The sequence below is a fragment of the Bufo bufo genome, chromosome 3 (genome assembly GCF_905171765.1).
Source record: "Bufo bufo chromosome 3, aBufBuf1.1, whole genome shotgun sequence".
NCBI classification, from domain to species: domain Eukaryota; kingdom Metazoa; phylum Chordata; class Amphibia; order Anura; family Bufonidae; genus Bufo; species Bufo bufo.
The window spans coordinates 146987555-147008015 of NC_053391.1; positions in this window are offsets into that span (position 1 = coordinate 146987555).

The following is a 20461-nucleotide window of genomic DNA, read 5'->3' on the forward strand; positions in this document are numbered from 1 at the left end:
CTACTGTTACATATTCTGTTAGCTATATCCTACTGTTACATATTCTCCTAGATATATCCTACTGTTACATATACTCCTAGATATATCCTACTGTGACATATACTCCTAGATGTATCCTACTGTTATATATTCTCCTAGCTGAATCCTACTGTTACATATTCTCCTAGCTGTATCCTACTGTTACATATTATCTTAGCTGTATCCTACTGTTACATATTCTCCTAGCTGTATCCTACTGTTACATATGCTTCTAGATGTATCCTACAAAATGAATATGCACTGAAACACCTTCCCAATTAAAATATACCTTTTATTATTCGTCTACTAAAATCTGGCTTACAGCCGGACTACATATAACATGAGAGTCAGGAAAACACAACTACAATACATATTATGTCATCATATATAGAATCAAGAGGTATAATGGTAGTACACGTGAATGCACCCACGTAAAATTGCTCAGTATATGATTCACAGACAGCTAGTGAATCAGTCAAATATAAAGACTCAATGGTCTCTTGACATTCATAAGACGAATTATAGAATAGCAATAATGCAACATTGTCAATTCACATGAGAAGTGTTTTGTGGTTACTCATGGTTAGCTGAGATACCAATGGATGAGGTTACATATGCTTCTAGATGCATCCTACTAGTTACATATTCTCCTGGCTGTACCCTACTGTTACATATTCTCCTAGCTGTATCCTACTGTGACATATTTTCCTGGCTGTACCCTACTGTTACATATACTCCTAGATGTATCCTACTGTTACATATTCTCCTAGCTGTATCCTACTGTTACATATTCTCCTAGCTGTATCCTACTGTTACATATTCTCCTAGATGTATCCTATTGTGACATATTCTCCTAGATGTATCCTACTGTTACATATTCTCCTAGCTGTATCCTACTGTTACATATTATCTTAGATGTATCCTACTGTTACATATTCTCCTAGCTGTATCCTACTGTTACGTATGCTTCTAGATGCATCCTACTGTTACATATACTCCTAGATGTATCCTACTGTTACATATTCTCCTAGCTGTATCCTACTGTTACATATTCTCCTAGCTGTATCCTACTGTTACATATTTTCCTAGATGTGTCCTACTGTATTTTTGTTGTCACATTAAATGGTTTAAAGTATTATAGAAAGTAAATGGAGCAATCATGTATAATAGGCTTGGAATTATTACTATGTTTATTATCACCACTTACAGCAATAGGAGATGTACATACGGTACGTCACCACTGTAGGTCAGTTAATGCATTTGGATGGGGGCTTTGATTAACACCTTTGCTAAAAGTGAGGCTGGAAAACCACTGATACTGGCCATTTTAGTCCTTAGACAAATTTGTCACTTTTAGTGTCTAGTTATGTTAAAGGGAACCTGTCACCGGGATTTGATGTATAGAGCTGAGGACATGGGTTGCTAGATGGCCGCTAGCACATCCGCAATACCCAGTCCCCATAGCTCTGTGTGCTTTTAATGTGTAAAAAAAAAATGATTTAATAGATATGCAAATTAACCTTAGATGAGTCCTGTCCCTGAGATGAGTCCAGCATGAAGGATCCCAGCACCGTTCCGCATTCTCTGAATCTCCTTCTTGCTCCCCACGTCAGAAAGCCAGAGCGCCGTAATCTCACGATGTGTGAGCTAGCGCATGCGCAGTTCCTTCCCTGAGGCTGATGCCAGCACAGGGAAGGAACACTGTGATGACACTGCGCTTGCGCTAGCTCGTGCATCGCGAGACAACGGCGCTCTGGCTTTCTGACGTCGGGAGCAAGGAGGAGATTCTGAGAATGTGGGGTGGTGCTGGGCTCCTTCATGCTGGACTCATCTCACGTACAGGACTCATCTCAGGGTAATTTGCATATGGATCAAATATTTTTTTTTACACAATAAAAGCACACAGAGCTATGTGGACTGGGTATTGCAGATGTGCTAGCGGCCATCTAGCAACCTATGTCCTCAGCTGTATACATCAAATCCCGGTGACAGGTTCCCTTTTAAAAAGTGAAGGGAATCTCCTAGTTCATTCACTGTGAACTCCTTTGACATGATCACCAAGTCTTACCCTCTTAAAGAGGACCTTTCAGCAGAATCAAAACTATAAAACCAGACACAGTGCCTGGTAGGTTAGATGCTCTTATGTAAACCAGTTGCACTGTCCATGTGCAAATAAAACTTTTTTATAATGTAGATGAGATGTTTGGTGCTCTCATGGGTGAGCCTGAGCCTCTTGGTGCACCTTAGCTGTGCCAATGTTTCTCAGTTGCCACCTCAGACCACTGCTTGACCCTCAACACGGAGCCTTGTCTCGTTTTTGGGGGGATCCGCTGTATGCTGTTAGAGACTGATTGCCAGGAGTGTAAGCTGATTCCTGTTCGTCTGCTAGCAGCTATTCGTGAGGTTCCAGTTTGGAGTGCTATTTTGTATCCAGTCAGGAGTTTGGTGTTCTGCAGTAGCTGTGCCTGTCTCTCAGAAAGGGTCATATCGCCTAAACGGATTTTAACCCCTTGTCTGCTGAAACGGTCCGTTACATTGGTGGCAAGCGGCGGGATCGTTCCTACAGCCAGAAGGACAGCTACAGGAGACACCATTTCTTTGGATTTTACAAACTTAAGAGCAACGCATGTCTCAGTACAGCGACCCTAAAAGCACCAGGATGGAACCAGCAGTGGAGTACAGATACTCTGTTGAGGAATTTGACCGTATGATGTGGTTGCGGCTGAACTTCGGACCCAATCCAGCTGAGAAATCCGTGAAGTTCGTGAGGAGTCTAGTGTTCAAGACCCTACTATACCGGGCAGAAGGTGACGGTCAGCTGCCACGTTGGGTGGACCTCCATCGGAAGTTACAGTTGCGGGACAGAGAGAGCTCAGTCTCCTCTCCCCAGCGGCAGAGTGTCCAGCAGGGAATTGGGAGCCCAGTCTCCATTCCCCAGCGGCAGTGTGAATTGCAGGGAATTGGGAGCCCAGTCTCCATTCCCCAGCGGCAGTGTGAATTGTAGGGAATTGGGAGCCCAGTCTCCATTCCCCAGCGGCAGGCTGAGTTACAGGGGGCAGAGGAAGTTGTTCCTGCCCCCCTGCAGCAGAGTGATATGCCGGGAAGGCAGTGTGAAGTGCAGGGAGAGGAGAGCAGCGTCCTCCCTCCCCAGCGGCAGGCTGAGTTACAGGGGGCAGAGGTGGTTGTTCCTGCCCCCCAGCAACAGGGTGATATGCCGGGAAGGCAGTGTGAAATGCAGGGAGAGGAGAGCAGCGTCCTCCCTCCCCAGCGGCAGGCTGAGTTACAGGGGGCAGAGGTAGTTGTTCCTGCCCCCCAGCAGCAGCATGATTTTTTGGGAATTGGGAGCCCAGTCTCCATTCCCCAGCGGCCGAGTGATGTACATGGAATTGGGAGCCCAGTCTTCATTCCCCAGCGGCCGTGTGATTTATTGGGAATTGGGAGCCCAGTCTCCATTCCCCAGCGGCTGGGTGATTTATTGGGAATTGGGAGCCCAGTCTCCATTCCCCAGCGGCCGTGTGATTTATTGGGAATTGGGAGCCCAGTCTCCATTCCCCAGCGGCAGGCGGTTACAGGGGGCAGAGACAGTCGGTCCTGTCCCCCAGCGGCAGAGTGTCCAGCAGGGAATAGAGAGCCCAGTCTCCTTTCCCCAGCAGCAGCACACTGTATTGGGAGCGGAGATGGTCGGTCGCCCTCCCCAGCGGCTGGAAGTATGTATGGGAGAGGAGCTCGTCCCCCCTCTCCCCAGTGGCAGCTTAACACACCAGGGGGAGACAGTAAGCCCCACAACAGTGCAGATGGGACCGTGGTCTCTGCACTTACAGCACAGGGGGTAGAGACAGTCGGTCTCCCCCTTCAACAACCACCGCTGATACCTGCCCACAAAGCAACCTCCACCCCAAGCCAGGGAGCAATACAGAGACCGGGAGTACCAGCTACCAACATAACCTTGGTGGACTCACTGGACAGAGACAGGCTACCAAATTCAACAGGTCCAGTATTGGGTTGTGGGTGGACTGCCAGACTAACTCAGGTACTGACCGTGAGGTCAGGTACCTGGTTAGTCTTCCCTGGGAGGGGGAGATGTGTGGCGAAACCAACCTCGCCACTGGGTTTTGGAGAGGCCTGTTTACCAGCCTCTTGCCTCAGGATTATGGCCCATACTAACTTTTAAACCCCTGAACCTATTCAAGTGAATTTTGGATAGGTTTGTCCCCAGGTTATACTGGTTAAATTGATGTAAGTTATATGTATGGACAATGTAAACTCACAAAGTTGTAACAATTTATAATAAGTATAGCTTGTCAGCTTGGGAGATAGTTGAGTGGATAGACAGAGGGGAGGAATATGCTGGGTGTGTTTCCATTGTCCCATTGTGTGTTTAAATGGTGATGTCTGTCCTGTTGTTCCAACATGTGTATTGGCGATTTCCCTTTGTCCTGAGAGATAATTGGATTGCTCCTCGGTTGTCTCCAGGACAGAGAGGAGGAAACCATGATGCATTGTGGGGATGTGTTGTGTCTGTCCTGAATTGCTACATATCTGTCCTGTGTCGCAGTCTTCGTTCTGGTCCCCTAGGGGCGTGTACACCAGATGGGCTTGGTTGTTTTATACCTCTCTGTGGGCGGACCTGTATTTGCAACAACTGTAATAAAAACCAGGCTGGGGGTGCCAGCACCTCAGACCACTGCTTGACCCTCAACACAGAGCCTTGTCTCGTTATTGGGGGGATCCGCTGTATGCTGTTAGAGACTGATTGCCAGGAGTGTAAGCTGATTCCTGTTCGTCTGCTAGCAGCTATTCGTGAGGTTCCGGTTTGGAGTGCTATTTTGTATCCAGTCGGGAGTTTGGTGTTCTGCAGTAGCTGTGCCTGTCTCTCAGAAAGGGGCATATCGCCTAAACGGATTTTAACCCCTTGTCTGCTGAAACGGTCCGTTACAGATGCGCAAACAGCCTATAGGGAAATATGATGTCACAGAGCCACAGGGCTGGCCTGAGCTTACTGAAGGGCGGAGTTAGGAGCGAGTGAGTCCATTAGCATATGATAAAAACGACTTTTTGGGCGATTTGAAGCATCAGAAGAACTAAACACGGGTAACATCTGTGTCATGTCTTTGTGCCCCACTGAACAATGTCACCTGTTTGAAACCGGTCAGGTAGGTGACAGACTCCCTTTAAGCCACAGGTATAAGAAGCACTAGTGACCATACCCAGCAAGGTAGTTAACCCTTACTGCACCAGACAGGGGAAGGCTACAACGTAAAGGGGAAGCGCACACACCAGCCACCACGTTGCCACCGGCAACAGCATGCGTGGCAACCATGTCATGGCGCACACAGCCAAAGCGGAGACACTGCCACCACATGCCATAACAGGAACATGCTGCCACCAGCAACCGCAAGCATGGCACAAGTGTCACGGCGCACACAGCAAAGGCCGTGATAGGTAATGGATCATGCGACGGACCATGTGATGAGCGCAGTGACATCACCACAGGCCCTTTTCCTGTGCACAGCAAAGATGAAGACAGAAGAGAAGCCGGGCTGCGCGAACAAGTGGATTAAGGTGAGTTAAATTTTATTTTATTTTTTTACCCCTCCAGCCCTATTGTACTATGCATTCTGTATTAAAAATGCTATTATTTTCTCTTATAACCATGTTATAAGGGAAAATAATAATGATCGGTTTCCCATCCCAATCGTCTCCTAGCAACCGTGCGTGAAAATCGCACCGCATGCGCACTTGCTTGCGGATGCTTGCGATTTTCACGCAGCCCCATTCACTTCTATGGGGCCTGCGTTGCGTGAAAAACACACAAAATAGAGCATGCTGCGATTTTCACGCAACGCACAAGTGATGCGTGAAAATCACCGCTCATGTGCACAGCCCCATAGAAGTGAATGGGTCCGGATTCAGTGAAGGTGCAATGCGTTCACCTCACCCATTGCACCCGCGCGGAAATCTCGCCCGTGTGAAAGGCGCCTTAGGCCTTCCGTTTACGTTCCGTTTTTTTGCGTTCCGTATACAGAACAAATCATTTCAAAGGATCCGGAAAAAAACGGAAGGTACTCCGTATGCCTTCTGTTTCCGTATTTCCGTTCCGTTCAGAGATAGAACATGTCCTATTATTGTCCGCATAACTGACAAGGATAGTACTTTTCTATTAGTGGCCAGATGTTCCATTCCGCAGAAAACGGATGTCATCTGTATTTTTTGCGGATCCGGTTTTTGCGGACCGCAAAATACAGAATAAGCCATACGGTCATGTGAAGGAGGCCTTAGGGACGTTTAGTGTGTTCATGATAGAATAGGATTTTGCTGGCAAATTGCTATAATTATACTGGGATGTATGTGGTAAATTACTGGGATTATGCTCAGATGTTGATAGCAAATTCCAGGGATTATTACAGGATATTGCCGTATTTTTACCAGGATGTTGCTGGTAAATTGCTGGGAATTAGGTGAGATGCTGCTGGCAAATTGTTGGGATTATGCCTTTCTACTGCTATGTGATATTATAGTGAACACCGTGAAACCCAGCAACCATCAAAAAACACAGAGACAGGACTGACTTTCACAGAATTCAGTCAGTTAAATGAATTCCCTGGTTAATTTCTTTTCTAATTTATGGATAGATTCATGAAATTGACATGCTACCTGTGGAGCTTTACAAATATGTACAGTACATCAATTGTAATACTACATATGTCATTTACATGATTCTGTGTTCTCTTTGCAATAAAAATATATAGGTTGCACGTCACGAAAACAAAAAATCCATATTTTAGAACATCCTAATGATATCTCTAATCCAAAAACAAATACTGTAGGAATATATCAAGTGTATCCAAACATTTTTTACAGGCACATAAAGCCTCACTAATGGGGCTGAAAGTGATTGGTATGGAAATAATAAAAAAAAACGTTTAGGGGAGGCAATGTCAAAGACCTATTGCATAACAGGGAGGCATATTGGATATTCCAATGCAATACAATAGCTCCAAACAGTTTAAAAATGAAGCGTGAGATAATGTACAGTGGATATAAAAAGTCTACACGCCCCTGTTAAAATGTCAGGTTTCTGTGATGTAAAAAAAATGAGACAAAGATAAATCATTTCAGAACTTTTTCCACCTTTAATGTGACCTGTAAACTGTACAACTCAATTGAAAAACAAACTGAAATCTTTTAGGTAGAGGGAAGAAAAAATATTAAAATAAAATAATATGGTTGCATAAGTGTGCACACCCTTAAACTAATACTTTGTTGAAGCACCTTTTGATTTTATTACAGCACTCATTCTTTTTGGGTATCAGTCTATCAGCATGGCACATTTTGACTCTTCTTTGCAAAAACACTTCAAATCTGTCAGATTGCGAGGGCATCTCCTGTGCACAGCCCTCTTCAGATCACCCCACAGATTTTCAATCGGATTCAGGTCTGGCCTCTGGCTGGGCCATTCCAAAACTTTATTCTTCTTCTGGTGAAGCCATTCCTTTGCTGATTTGGATATATGCTTTGGGTCGTTGTCATGCTGAAAGATGAAGTGCCTCTTAATGTGGCTTTCTAGCAGAAGCCTGAAGGTTTTGTGCCAATATTGACTGGTATTTGGAACTGTTCATAATTCCCTCTAGCTTAACTAAGGCCCCAGTTCCAGCTGAAGAAAAACAGCCCCAAAGCATGATGCTGCCATCACCATGCTTCACTGTGGGTATGGTGTTCTTTTGGTGATGTGCAGTGTTGTTTTTGCGCCAAACATATCTTTTGGAAATATGGCCAAAAAGTTCAACCTTGGTTTCATCAGACCATAACACCTTTTCCCACATGCTTATGGGAGACTTCAGATGTGTTTTTGCAAAATGTAGCCTGGCTTGGATGTTTTTCTTCGTAAGAAAAGGCTTTCGTCTTGCCACTCTACCCCATAGGCCAGACATATGAAGAAAATGGGAGATAGTTGTCACATGTACCACACAGCCAGTACTTGCCAGATATTCCTGCAGCTCCTTTAATGTTGCTGTAGGCCTCTTGGTAGCCTCCCAGACCAGTTTTCTTCTCGTCTTTTCATCAATTTTGGAGGGACGTCCCAGTTCTTGGTAATGTTCTTGGTAATGTTGTACAAACTACAGATTGGCGTGGTATTAAAAAGCAGGAAGTGCTCAACCCCATATGCAGTGGTGCATCTATACAGGGGGGGCAGATCCTGCACTTGTGGTCCGCTGCTAATGGCATTTCCCAGCAAAAATGCATACAATGGAGGATGCCTGCAGCTGACCACCAAGGTTTCTCAAGTAGCTCGGGAACTAACGCTAAACCTACCTGGGCCGAATGGGCAATACCAGGAGCCAGTGGGCGAATTACAGGAGCTGTTGCGCCAATGCACCATATTTTCTTAACTTGATGATGACTGTCTTCACTGTGTTCCATGGTATATCTAATGCCTTGGAAATTCTTTTGTACTCTTCTCCTGACTGATACCTTTTGGAAGCTCTCTGTGGACCATGGCTTTTGCTGTGGGATGCGACTAAGAACATTTCAGGAAAGACCAACTAGAGCAGCTGAACTTTATTTGGGGTTAATCAGAGGCACTTTACATGATGGCAGGTGTATGCTGACTCCTATTTAACATGATTTTGAATGTGATTGCTTAATTCTGAACACAGCTACATCCCCAGTTATAAGAGGGTGTGCACACTTATGCAACCACATTATTTTAGTTTTTTTTGTTTTCTTCCCTCCACCTAAAAGATTTCAGTTTGTTTTTCAATTGAGTTGTACAGTTTATATGTCACATTAAAGGTGGAAAAAGTTCTGAAATGATTTATCTTTGTCTCATTTTTTTACATCACAGAAACCTGACATTTTTAATTTCAATCATTTTTATTGAATATTTTCAACACAAGCGATGATTAAACACCATCAGATACAGAAGGTAGTTGGTCGTACATATAAGTATACATAGATGGCGATGCATTACAATCGGCAATAGGTAATTTAATACAAGTAAACAAGTATTAAGTATATAGGGAGCAGAAAAATAATAATAGAAAATTAACAACAACAAAAACAAAAGAAAAGCAACAGAAAATAATCATTGCCTTTATATGAAATAACATTATAGTCATACAGAGTTTAGACAACATCATAGCGACATGTCATAGGGTTGGCCTAGGGCCCTGGGCAGGAACTGCGTCCACGACCCCCATTGGTACAAGAACCTATCCACTCTATGTTCCTTATAAGCCATAGCTTTCTCATATGCACAATTGTTATGAACTCTAGCTACTATTTCAGCCTCAGATGGGATAGAAGCTGATTTCCAGTATTTAGTTAGCGTTAATTTAGTGACTAGCAATAAATGCGCTACTGGGATTCTGCACTTAGATGGGACTTCTCGTATACCCCTGAAAAACAAAGCCGTGAACACGCTTTTATTGACCGTGATACCACAGAACTTAGAAGCCATCTTGAATATATCAGACCAGATTTTTAATATCAAGGGGCATTCCCAGAGAATATGCAGTAATGTACCAGAGTGACCACAACCACGCCAACAGAGATGAGACGTGCCAGGGTACATTTTGCTCAGTCTGTCAGGGGTATAGTACCATCTCAAACATGACTTAACGGCCGCCTCATACAAGGATGTGCTCCGAAATGTCTTAGAGATGAATTTGAATGTTGCTATCCAATCTAACTCAGGGATAGTTACTTTTAGTTCCTTATCCCATGCTTGAAGTGGTGCAGATTTAGAAAAGGTGGATTTCAAGCCAAGAGCTTGATACAGAGATCCAATCCCTTCTTTGCGGTCATTACTAGTAGGCCGGGCCCATATCTCAAATATCCCCCTATGCGCAATCACTTGGTAAGGTGGTTTTGATTGTAGGAGGTGTCTAACCTGTAAAAATTTAAAGAAGTCTCCCCTGGGAATCTCAAATTCCTCTTGTAGCTCGCTAAAGGATTTTAAAGAGCCATTATTATATAGTTGACTAAGCGTGTTGATACCTAAGGGGCCCCATGATGATAGATCTAACTCAGGAATATGTAATTCCACTAATTGCAAAGGTGCCGTTTCTAACAGTGAGAGAGGAGTCGGATTACAGTTTTTAGGAAATAGACACCAGTGATGTAGTGAAGTTTTCATTACAAGAGGTAAAGGCAGAACCTTAGATTTGGAGACACTTAAGCTGTCAATCAAAAGAGCTTTGAGATGGCCACTTGGGGTTGATGCAGATTCTATTTGTACCCATGGAGTATGCACGTCTAATGTCCACCATTTCTTCAGCACCTGGATTTGGGTGGCCAGGAAGTAATCCTTAAGATCTGGAAGATTAACACCTCCATTAATTTTACTTTTTGTGAGAGTACTTGTAGCAATTCGAGGCCTACTTCCAGACCACACAAAGTCGCTGAGCAGGCCTTGCGCCTTCTTGAAAAAGAAGTTGGGGACTTTAATAGGAACCATTCTGAAGATAAACAGAAGCTTTGGCAGGATAAACATTTGGAAGGTCGCAATGCGTCCAACCCAAGATATTTCATACTTGCTATATGAGGCGAAGTCACTCTTAATCATCTCCAGCAGGGGGAGATAGTTAACCTTGAACAGATTTGGAAGGGACGGAGGTAAATTTATACCTAGGTATTTAATGCTATCCTCTCTCCAATCAAACGGGAAGGTGGTCTTTAGGGATTCTACCAGGTTGTTTACCATATTTAAAGGGAGAATTTGGGACTTGGATTCATTGACCTTATGGTACGATAACCGACCATATTCTTTAATAATAGAAAGTGCCACCGGAAGGGCAATTTGAGGTGATGAGAGTGTCAAGAGCACATCATCTGCATACATAGAGATGCAGTGTTTGCACCTCCCAATCTGTATCCCAGGGATATCTGGGTTGAGTATAATGGCCTGAGCCAGAGGTTCCATCGCTAAGATGAATATCAGGGGAGAAAGATGACACCCCTGACGTGTTCCATTAGTTAAGGGAAATGACCCAGATAGTGCCCCATTAATAAATACTTTAGCCGAGGGATTAGAGTAAAGGGCTCGCACTGCCTCTATAAACGCCTCCCCCAGCCCCATTACTTTTAACACAGAGAAGGCGAATGACCTGTTCAGTCGGTCAAACGCCTTCTCTGCGTCTAGGGCCACCAGTAGCGCACTAGTCCCTTTACGATTAATAGTATCTAGGATGTTTAGAATCCTGCGGGAATTATCAGTGATTTGCCTACCTTTGACAAATCCTGACTGGTCAGTAGATGTTAGGAGTGGTATAATGTCTGCTATTCTAGTGGCTAAGATCTTAGCATAAGTTTTCAAGTCTGTGTTTAACAGAGAGATAGGTCTAAAATTTTGGGGTCTGTCTGGCGTTTTGCCTGGTTTTGGCAGAGCTACTATGGTAGCAGATAGCATCTCGGCTGGAAGTGAACCCTCTGTGAATGCTTTATTAAAGACCGGCAAGAGATGGGGAATAAGTTGGTCTTGAAAGGTCTTATAGTAAATATTGGTTAGACCATCCGGGCCAGGGGATTTATGAGGATGAAGTGAGGATATGGCTTTAGCTATCTCAGAGGTACTAATAGGGCTAGACAATTTATTCCTTTGATGGATGTTTAGGGCTGGGAGGTTTAATTTCTCTAGATAAGAGCTGATCTCAAGGGGCGATATGGATTCTATCTCAGGGGAGTCTTTTAGATTATATAGGGCCGAATAATATTCTACGAATTGATCTGCTATAGCTCTCGGGTCATAGATCTTATGCCCTTTAGTCGGGTGAACAAGGTGAGGGATTCTAGCTTTGTCGGCTCTCATTTTTAAGCGACGGGCCAATAGTTTCCCTGCTTTGTTATCCTGTGAGTAGTAGCGGGCTTTAGAGGCCCTCAGGTTTTTTTCATATGTAAAAAGAAGACACTCCCTAAGTTGCGTTCTCAGGGCATGTATTTGGGCCACCCTTTCTGCAGATAGGGAGGATTTATTTAGGGATTCTAGGGATGTAAGTTGGGATAGTATGGCATTTAGTTTCTGTTCTCTTAATTTTTTCGCCTGGTGTCCCAGCTTGATAAAGATACCTCGGATGTAGGCCTTATGCGCGTTCCATAGGCTACATGGATTAGAGACTGAGCCCACATTCAGCTCAAAATAGTTAGTTAGTGCCCTATTGATTTCTGCCTTATATTCTGGGTTAGAGATTATGTAAGGGCTACATCTCCAGAGAGTTTCTCGTACATTATATGTTTCCTGAATGGATAGGGAGATAGCAGCATGATCTGACCATTTTATCACCTCCACCGTGGTCTGAGTGGCCAATTGTAGGAGTGATCTGCTGATCAAGAAAAGGTCTATGCGGGAGTAAGAATTGTGCACAGGTGAGAAAAAGGAGTAATCCCTTTCAGATGCATGCTGAATTCTCCAAATGTCGTACAACTCCTCACGTCTCATAAGAGGACTCAGAGTGGGATAAGAACTTCTGTTTTTGGCCGAGGAGTCTATCTCAGCGTCGGGTACTAAATTAAAGTCTCCACAAATCACTAAATGACCTTGTCGTAGTTTCTCCGTTTTTGCTAACACTTTATTAAGGAAGTGTAACTGATGCCTATTTGGAGCATAAACGGCCACTATAGTGTACACTATATTGTTCAAAGTGCATGTTAGGATAATGAATCTACCGTTTTGGTCTATGAACGTACTGCTTATTGAAAAGGCAACAGAGTGCCTAAAAGCCAGAATGACACCTCTTTGTTTTTTGCGGTAATGAGACTGTACGACATATGGGAATAGATGGTGTTTAATCCTATGCGCATCTTTGCTTAGCATATGGGACTCCTGAACACATAAAATATCTGCATTGAGGCCAAGTGCTTCTGACCACATAAAGGACCTTTTCTGGGGGCTATTTAGCCCTTTAGCATTCAGAGAGACTAATTTAAGAACCATGGGAAATAAGGACACACGCTGCAATCATTTTGGGAACAATAGGAGGCCCCTCCTCATAACCCCCTCCACCCCATCTAACAACATTGTCTGATATATGACTATGACTGTATAGGCAAATGACAAACAATAAAAAACAAATACATAATGATAAAGGAGAAAGAAGAAAACAGACATCATTCAAACAGGAGTGAATAGTCACCCACAGAGGTGTAAATCCGGTTTTAGGACTTAAAGGGGAACTAGTCCTGTTTGATGCCAAGCACTAGAGTGCACTCCTGTGCACAAATGAATAAGACATTATTAATGCTTGGTGCCCCTCTTAGCACCAACAGTGCGCCATTCTGCATTTAAGTGGTGCGGATGCGACGATGGGAGGTCATCATCTGGAGGTAAAGGAAAGTTCCATGAGCTCAGCAGGCGTCAACCCTCCTCCACAGATGCGATGCTGTGTTGCTTGCCATTATGGGTGAGCAGGAGCTTCACAGGGAACCCCCATTTATAGGCGATACTATGCTCTCTGAAAACGGTGGTAATAGGAGCCAGCAGACGCCTTTGCCGTAATGTGGCTGCCGATAAATCAGCATATAAGTTCACTGGCTGGAAAGGCGCGGGCATCTCAGACAGCTGGCGGGCCGCCATTAGTACAGCCTCCTTCGTGCGGAAAAAATGTATGCGGGCCAGAGTGTCTCTGGGAGTGTTCTCCGGTAGGTGCTGGGGTCTAGGGATCCGGTGTGCTCTATCAGGTCCTGATCTGCAAATGAGGGCAGTAGCTTTTTCATTAGGGATTTTAGATAGTCCATCAGCTCCGAGGGACTAATGTCCTCTGGTATGCCCCGAAATTTAATGTTATTACGCCTAGAGTGATCCTCTAGGTCGTTTAACTTAGCTTGGATGCGGTCAATGTCCGCTTGCATGACCTCCTGGTTATATATCAGCTGGTTGTGCGAGGTCGCAAACTCTCCCATCTTGACCTCTACATGCGCAACTCTCGATTCCAAGCCCGCGACAGACGATTTTAGCGGGGTAAGCAGGGAAGAGAAATCTGAATGAAGGGCTGCACTGAATGCAATCAACATCTCCTTCAGGAGGTTGCCCGACGCAGGCTGGTCAGAGGTGGGTAGCCTATGTAGGATGTCTGTGACGGATTGGGCTCCTAGGCCCTCAGCGCTCACCTCACCTCACCTTCTGCAGCCCGTTGGAGTTTAGGCCTCAACTGCTCCCGGTTTCCCGCGCTTGGGCTACAACAGCAGAAGACCCCACCGGGTACCACTCATCTCCTGTCACGACTGTGACTGATCCAGGCAGGTCTGGGAGGAGAAGGTCGCAGCGACTTGCTACTCGCGATAGCTTGTGAGTTTGCTCCGTGGTTCAGGGTATGTCATATGGGTTTTGCCTTCTGAACCTTTTTGTCCTGACTGGGAGTTTGTAGGCATCCTTCTCAGGTGAGTCCTGTCTGCCACTCCCAGCTACTATATTAGTTTCAGTTTCACTTGCAGTCATTGCCAGATATAGTCCTTACTTCCAGTGCTACTCTGACCTTGGAAGGAGATCGTTTGATGGTGTTGCTGTGGAGCTCTTGTCCGGCGTGGACTGTCGTGTTTGGGATCGCCTTCTCTGCTCGTGACTGGATAAGTCTATCTCTGCTGTTGTTTGTTTGTTGCTGTCTTCCCCTGTTGTTTTCCTAGACGTGAGTGATGGTGACTAGCGCTCCCATCGGCCTTTCCCCAGTCCAGTCTTGTTAGGGCGACTGAGGGTTTAGGCATCCAACTCGCCGCACGGGTTCACACCCCGTCCAGGGTATCAGGGCAGACAGGTGCCAACTTAGGGTTAGTCAGGGGTGGCCATTCTATTTCCCATCCATAGATAAGGGTCCCCCTTCCCCTCCGTCTGGTGCGACACGACTGCTGCTGGGCTAGCGGTCGTGACATCTCCACTACAAATAGGAAAAAGAGGCTACAATTTGCACGAGCTCACCAAAATTGGACTATTGAAGACTGGAAAAATGTTGCCTGGTCTGATGAGTCTCGAATTCTGTTGAGACATTCAAATGGTAGAGTCTGAATTTGGCGTAAACAGAATGAGAACATGTATCCATCATGCCTTGTTACCACTGTGCAGGCTGGTGGTGGTGGTGTAATGGTGTGGGGGATGTTTTCAGGGCACACTTTAGGCCCCTTAGTGCCAATTGGGCATCGTTTAAATGCCACGGGCTACCTGAGCATTGTTTCTGACCATGTCCATCCCTTCATGACCACCATGTACCCATCCTCTGATGGCTACTTCCAGCAGGATAATGCACCATGTCACAAAGCTCGAATCATTTCAAATTGGTTTCTTGAACATGACAATGAGTTCACTGTACTAAAATGGCCCCCACAGTCACCAGATCTCAACCCAATAGAGCATCTTTGGGATGTGGTGGAACGGGAGCTTCGTGCCCTGGATGTGCATCCCTCAAATCTCCATCAACTGCAAGATGCTATCCTATCAATATGGGCCAACATTTCTAAAGAATGCTATCAGCACCTTGTTGAATCAATGCCACGTAGAATTAAGGCAGTTCTGAAGGCAAAAGGGGGTCCAACACTGTATTAGTATGGTGTTCCTAATAATTCTTTAGGTGAGTGTAGATAGGCAAAACAGATGATGACTCATGCTGATGACTCATGCTGCTGTGTGCCAGACTGAGCAGGAAATGGTGACATGAGGAGACATGTTTGTGCAAAGGCTCAATTCAGGATCCAGTGCCATCCTCAGGTCTGTGGGACTTAGAGCGGTCAAAATCACTGTCAGAAGTGATTGATGCCTGTCAGCAATGCAGATGTTGCCAAGAGAGAAAGGATCGGTTCCCGGAAGGTCAGTTGGACCGTGGAATGTGGTTACAGACCCTGTGAGGCCTCATGGTGGATGGAAGGACCTGCGAGTTGGTGTAAGTCCCCATCGGATAAAGACCAGGCCAGGGTCAGCGATCCAGAAGGCTTCCCAGAGAGAGAGAGGTTTGGGTCCTGGAAGGCTGGAAGAGCCGTGGAACTATTGGAGCTACCATGAGAGGTGGAGTTGCTCAGCTTGGAGAAGAATTAGTCTGCCATTTTGTGAGCTGCATGAGAGAACCGTGTGGATCCGGATTCTGTTCGCAGGAATGAGTATCGGCGTCAGGAAGCTGATCGGAACAGAGGGTCAGAGTACAGGTTCTGCAGGGTCACATGTGGCAGGGACTTGCTGTCTGTCTGGAGCAACCAGTAAACATAGGACATACCCAGGTCAGTGACTTAGCGGCACGGTTATTGACTTGTAGGCTCTGCCGTGTGCGCCAGCGGTCAGGTCCATTACTCTGCGGCACAGTATCGACTTGCGGGCTCTGCTGTGTACGCCGCTTTGGGTACGGTTTTTCATTTGGGCTGGTACCGTGACTCTGAGCCTGGAGTATAGGGTATTCTGGACACTCCACTGTTGCTACACTACAAGACCACTCCAGCGTCCAGGCTGGGAGTACTCAGGGAACATGAACAGTGTCATTTGAGGGCAAGAGAAAGGAATGTGAGGTGTTTATTGTATTTGATATATATGTGATATATACTCTCTGTAACCACGATTGTCATTACTGTTAATACTACTGTTTATCCTACTGTTCAGTAAAGTTACTGTTTTTGCATCAGGAGCTGGTGTCCGTGTTGCTTTCCTTATTCCATGACTTCGCTGTATCCTGGGGGTCCCTCCCCGGTTCACGGTCTTACACACGGACAACACCAGGGATCCCAGAAAAGTTTAAAGCCTGCTCTTCTTGCTCCTCCTCCTCCCCCCAGGCACCATCCTCCTCTGACTCCTCTTCAGACACCTGCTGACTTGTCTCAGATGGAGTAGCCCCCCTGGGAATTCATTCAGCAATGAGAATTCCTCATCTTCCTGCTCCTGCTCCTCGACGGCTTGATAAATGACACAAAGCAATGCACCCTCCAGAAAGAAGGCATAAGGTATGATGTCACTGTTGGCACCCTGGCTGCGACTGACCAGTTTATTGATCTCATCAAATGGCCGCAGAAGTCTGTATGCGTCGCGCATCAGCAGCTACTGGGGCAGTGAAAAAAAAACAAGCTCCCCAGAACTTGTCCTGCCGCAGAGTTCGTACAGGTAGTCATTAACAGCACGTTTCTGCTGGAGCAACCTATCAAGCATATACAAAGTGGAGTTCCAGCGCGTCGGGCAGTCACAAATCAGACGTCTGACGGGCAAGTGGTGTCGCCGTTGAACGTCAGCAAGGCGAGTCATGGCCGTGTAAGATCTTCTAAAATGGGCAGAGATTTTCCTGGCCTGCCGCAAAATATCCTGGACCCCGAGGTATTAAGCAACGAATCGCTGCACAACTAAGTTCAGGACATGTGCCATGCAGGGCACATGTGTCATTTTGCCCTGTTTCAGTGCGCTCAGCAGATTGGCACCGTTGTCGCACACCACTTTACCAACTGTCAAATTGAGCGGGGTTAGCCACTGATCGGCCTGTGACCGCAGAGCTGAAAGGAGTGCAGGATCGGTGTGGCACAACAGCCGCAGCACAGCATGGCAACGTCTCACCTGGCACGTCGAATAGGTTCTGGGGAGCTGGGGGGTGCAGCGGAAGAGGCGGAAGCAGTGGAAAAGGAGGAGTCAGCCGAGGAGGAGACGGAGGATGGAGTAGGAGGAGGAGAAGAAGAGGCAGGCCTGCATGCAATCCGTGGCGGTAACACCAAATCCACACGGGTGCCACGGGTTGCATGCTTGACGGCCGTCAGATGGTTCACCCAGTGGGCAGTAAAAGTTATGTACCTTCCCTGCCCCTGTTTGCTAGACCACGTGTCTGTGGCCAGATGTATCTTAGCACCGACACTGTGTGCCAGAGATACATTCACTTGCGCTGAACATGGCCATATAGCTCTGGGATGCCCTTCTGGGTGAAATATTTTCTTCTGGGACCTTCCATTGCGGTGTGCATATGGCCACAAATTTTCTAAAGGCCTCCGAGTCCACCAGGTTATATGGCAGTAGTTGGCGGGCTAGCAGTTCTGACAAGCCGGCGGTTAGCCGTTGGGCAAGAGGGTTATCCGGCATCATCAACTTTTTACACTCGAACATTTGGGCCACGGAAGTCTGCCTTTTGCCAGATGAACGCAACGACGGCACGGTGGAAGGTGGAGTAGAGGACAAATGGGAGGAGAGAGGAGAAGGAGAAGAGGCAGGACGTGGAGTGCCGGGAGTGTGGCTTTGTGGGTTCTGACGGTGTTGCTCCCATTGGGCTCGGTGATGGGAGGCCAGGTGCCTTCTTAAGGCGGTCGTCCCTAGGTGAGTGTTGGGCTTACTGCGACTTATGCGTTGACAGCACAGGCTGCAGATGGCAACACTATTGTCAGCAGTAGACACGTTAAAAAAAGCCCACACTGCGGAGCCATGTGCCAACATCCTGGGACCGTGCATGGTGGATGGCTCGCTTCAGATACATTTGCAGTCTTCTTTTTGCCTCCTGTGCACTGCGAGTTCTGCCTGCTTCTTCTACTTCTACCCCCTATCTGCTGCTCTGTCTCTCCCTCTGAACTCCCCTCCTCTTCCTCTCTTGTGGGCACCCACATGATCCATCGACACGTCATCATCGTCACCTTCACCACCACTGACATTAGAGATCTCGGAGTAGGCAGCAGCAGCGCGGACCTCCGTCCTTGGGCTGATCTGGGTACTGTTGTCAGACCGCTGGGTGGCGGCCGTTGCTACCTCCTCTTCCTCATCCGATGCCAAGAATGGCTGCGCATCGGTAAGGTCTGGGAATGGATGGGAAAATAAATCCTCTGACTCGATTGGAGGGGCTATGGTGGTGGTGGTGTCTTTGGGGGTGCACACAGCAGAGAGTGAGGAGGGTGAAGATACAGAGGATGAGGAGGGTGCGGAAGCGGAAGGCTGAGTGAGCCACTCAACCAACTCTGGTGCGTCCTTTGACGTAATCGCACGCACCTTCTCCAACTCCCCACTTAGGCTCCGGTTTGGTGCACCTGCCCGACCCCTACCACCCCTGCGGAATGGCCTGCCTCTTCTTCTTCCTGTCATTTTCAAAATGACCCTTTGACAAAGTCCCTATAGAAGAACAGTATTTGTGCAAGCAGGTATATAGAACCACTTCATGATTATTTACTGGAAGCAGGTATATCAAACCCCTTAATCAGTTAGTTTTTTTGGGGCAACAGGTATATCACACCAGTTGCAATTAGTTGTTCCAATAGCGTTAGTCCCTCTGTATAGCTGCGATATCGCAGCAGAACTGCACACAACTGCTGCACAATACAAATGCACTATATAGAAAGTATATGATAGGTATATCACACCCCTGCCTCAATCAGTTTTTTTGGGGTGCAACTGTTATATCACACAAGTTGCAATTAGATGTTCCAATAGCGTTTGTCCCTCTGTATAGCTGCGGTATCGCAGCAGAACCGCACACAACTGCTGCACAATACAAATGCACTATATAGAAAGTATATTATAGATATATCACACCCCTGACTCAATCAGTTTTTTGGGGGGGGGCAATTGGTATATCACACCATTTGCAATTAGTTGTTCCAATAGCGTTTGTCCCTCTGTATAGCTGCAGTAACTCAGCAGAACCGCACATAACTGCTGCACAATACAAATGCACTATATAGAAATTTTATTATAGTTATATCACACCCCTGCCTCAATCAATTTTTTTGGGGGGCAACTGGTATATCACACCATTTGTAATTAGTTGTTCCAATAGCGTTTGTCCCTCTGTATAGCTGCGGTATCACTGCAGAACCGCACACAACTGCTGCACAATACAAATGCACTATATAAAAAATTATATTATAGGCATATCACACCCCTGCCTCAATCAGTTTTTTTGGGGGTCAACTGGTATATCACACCAGTTGCAATTACTTGTTCCAATAACGTTTGTCCCTCTGTATAGCTGTGGTATCTCAGCAGAACTGCACACAACTGCTGCACAATACAAATGCACTATATATAAAGTATATGATAGGTATATCACACCCCTTTTTCAATCAGTTTTTTTGGGGGGTAACTGGTATATCACACCATTTGCAATTAGTTGTTCCAATAGCGTTTGTCGCTCTGTATAGCTGCAGTATTGCAGCAGAACCGCACACAACTGCTGCACAATACAAATGCACTATAATATACTTTCTACAGTATGTTAGAAAGTATATTATAAGTATATCACACCCCTCTGTATGTCACACCTATCGATAGCACACCTATACCAGTCCTTAAAAAGACTTTTGTGGCCCTATTAGCTAGCATTTAGTGTCCCTAACAGTCTGTCCCTGCTCCACACAGAAACCTCTCCCTACACTGGCAAAAGACTAAATGTAAAATGGCGGACAGATCGGGTTTATTTATAGGGTAGGGGGTGTGTCCATGTGCTGAAACGTCTCAATTGGCTGTCCTGTCCCACCTGATGGATGTGTCATGGGTCAAAGTTCTGCACAATGCAAAAGAATATGGTGCCGG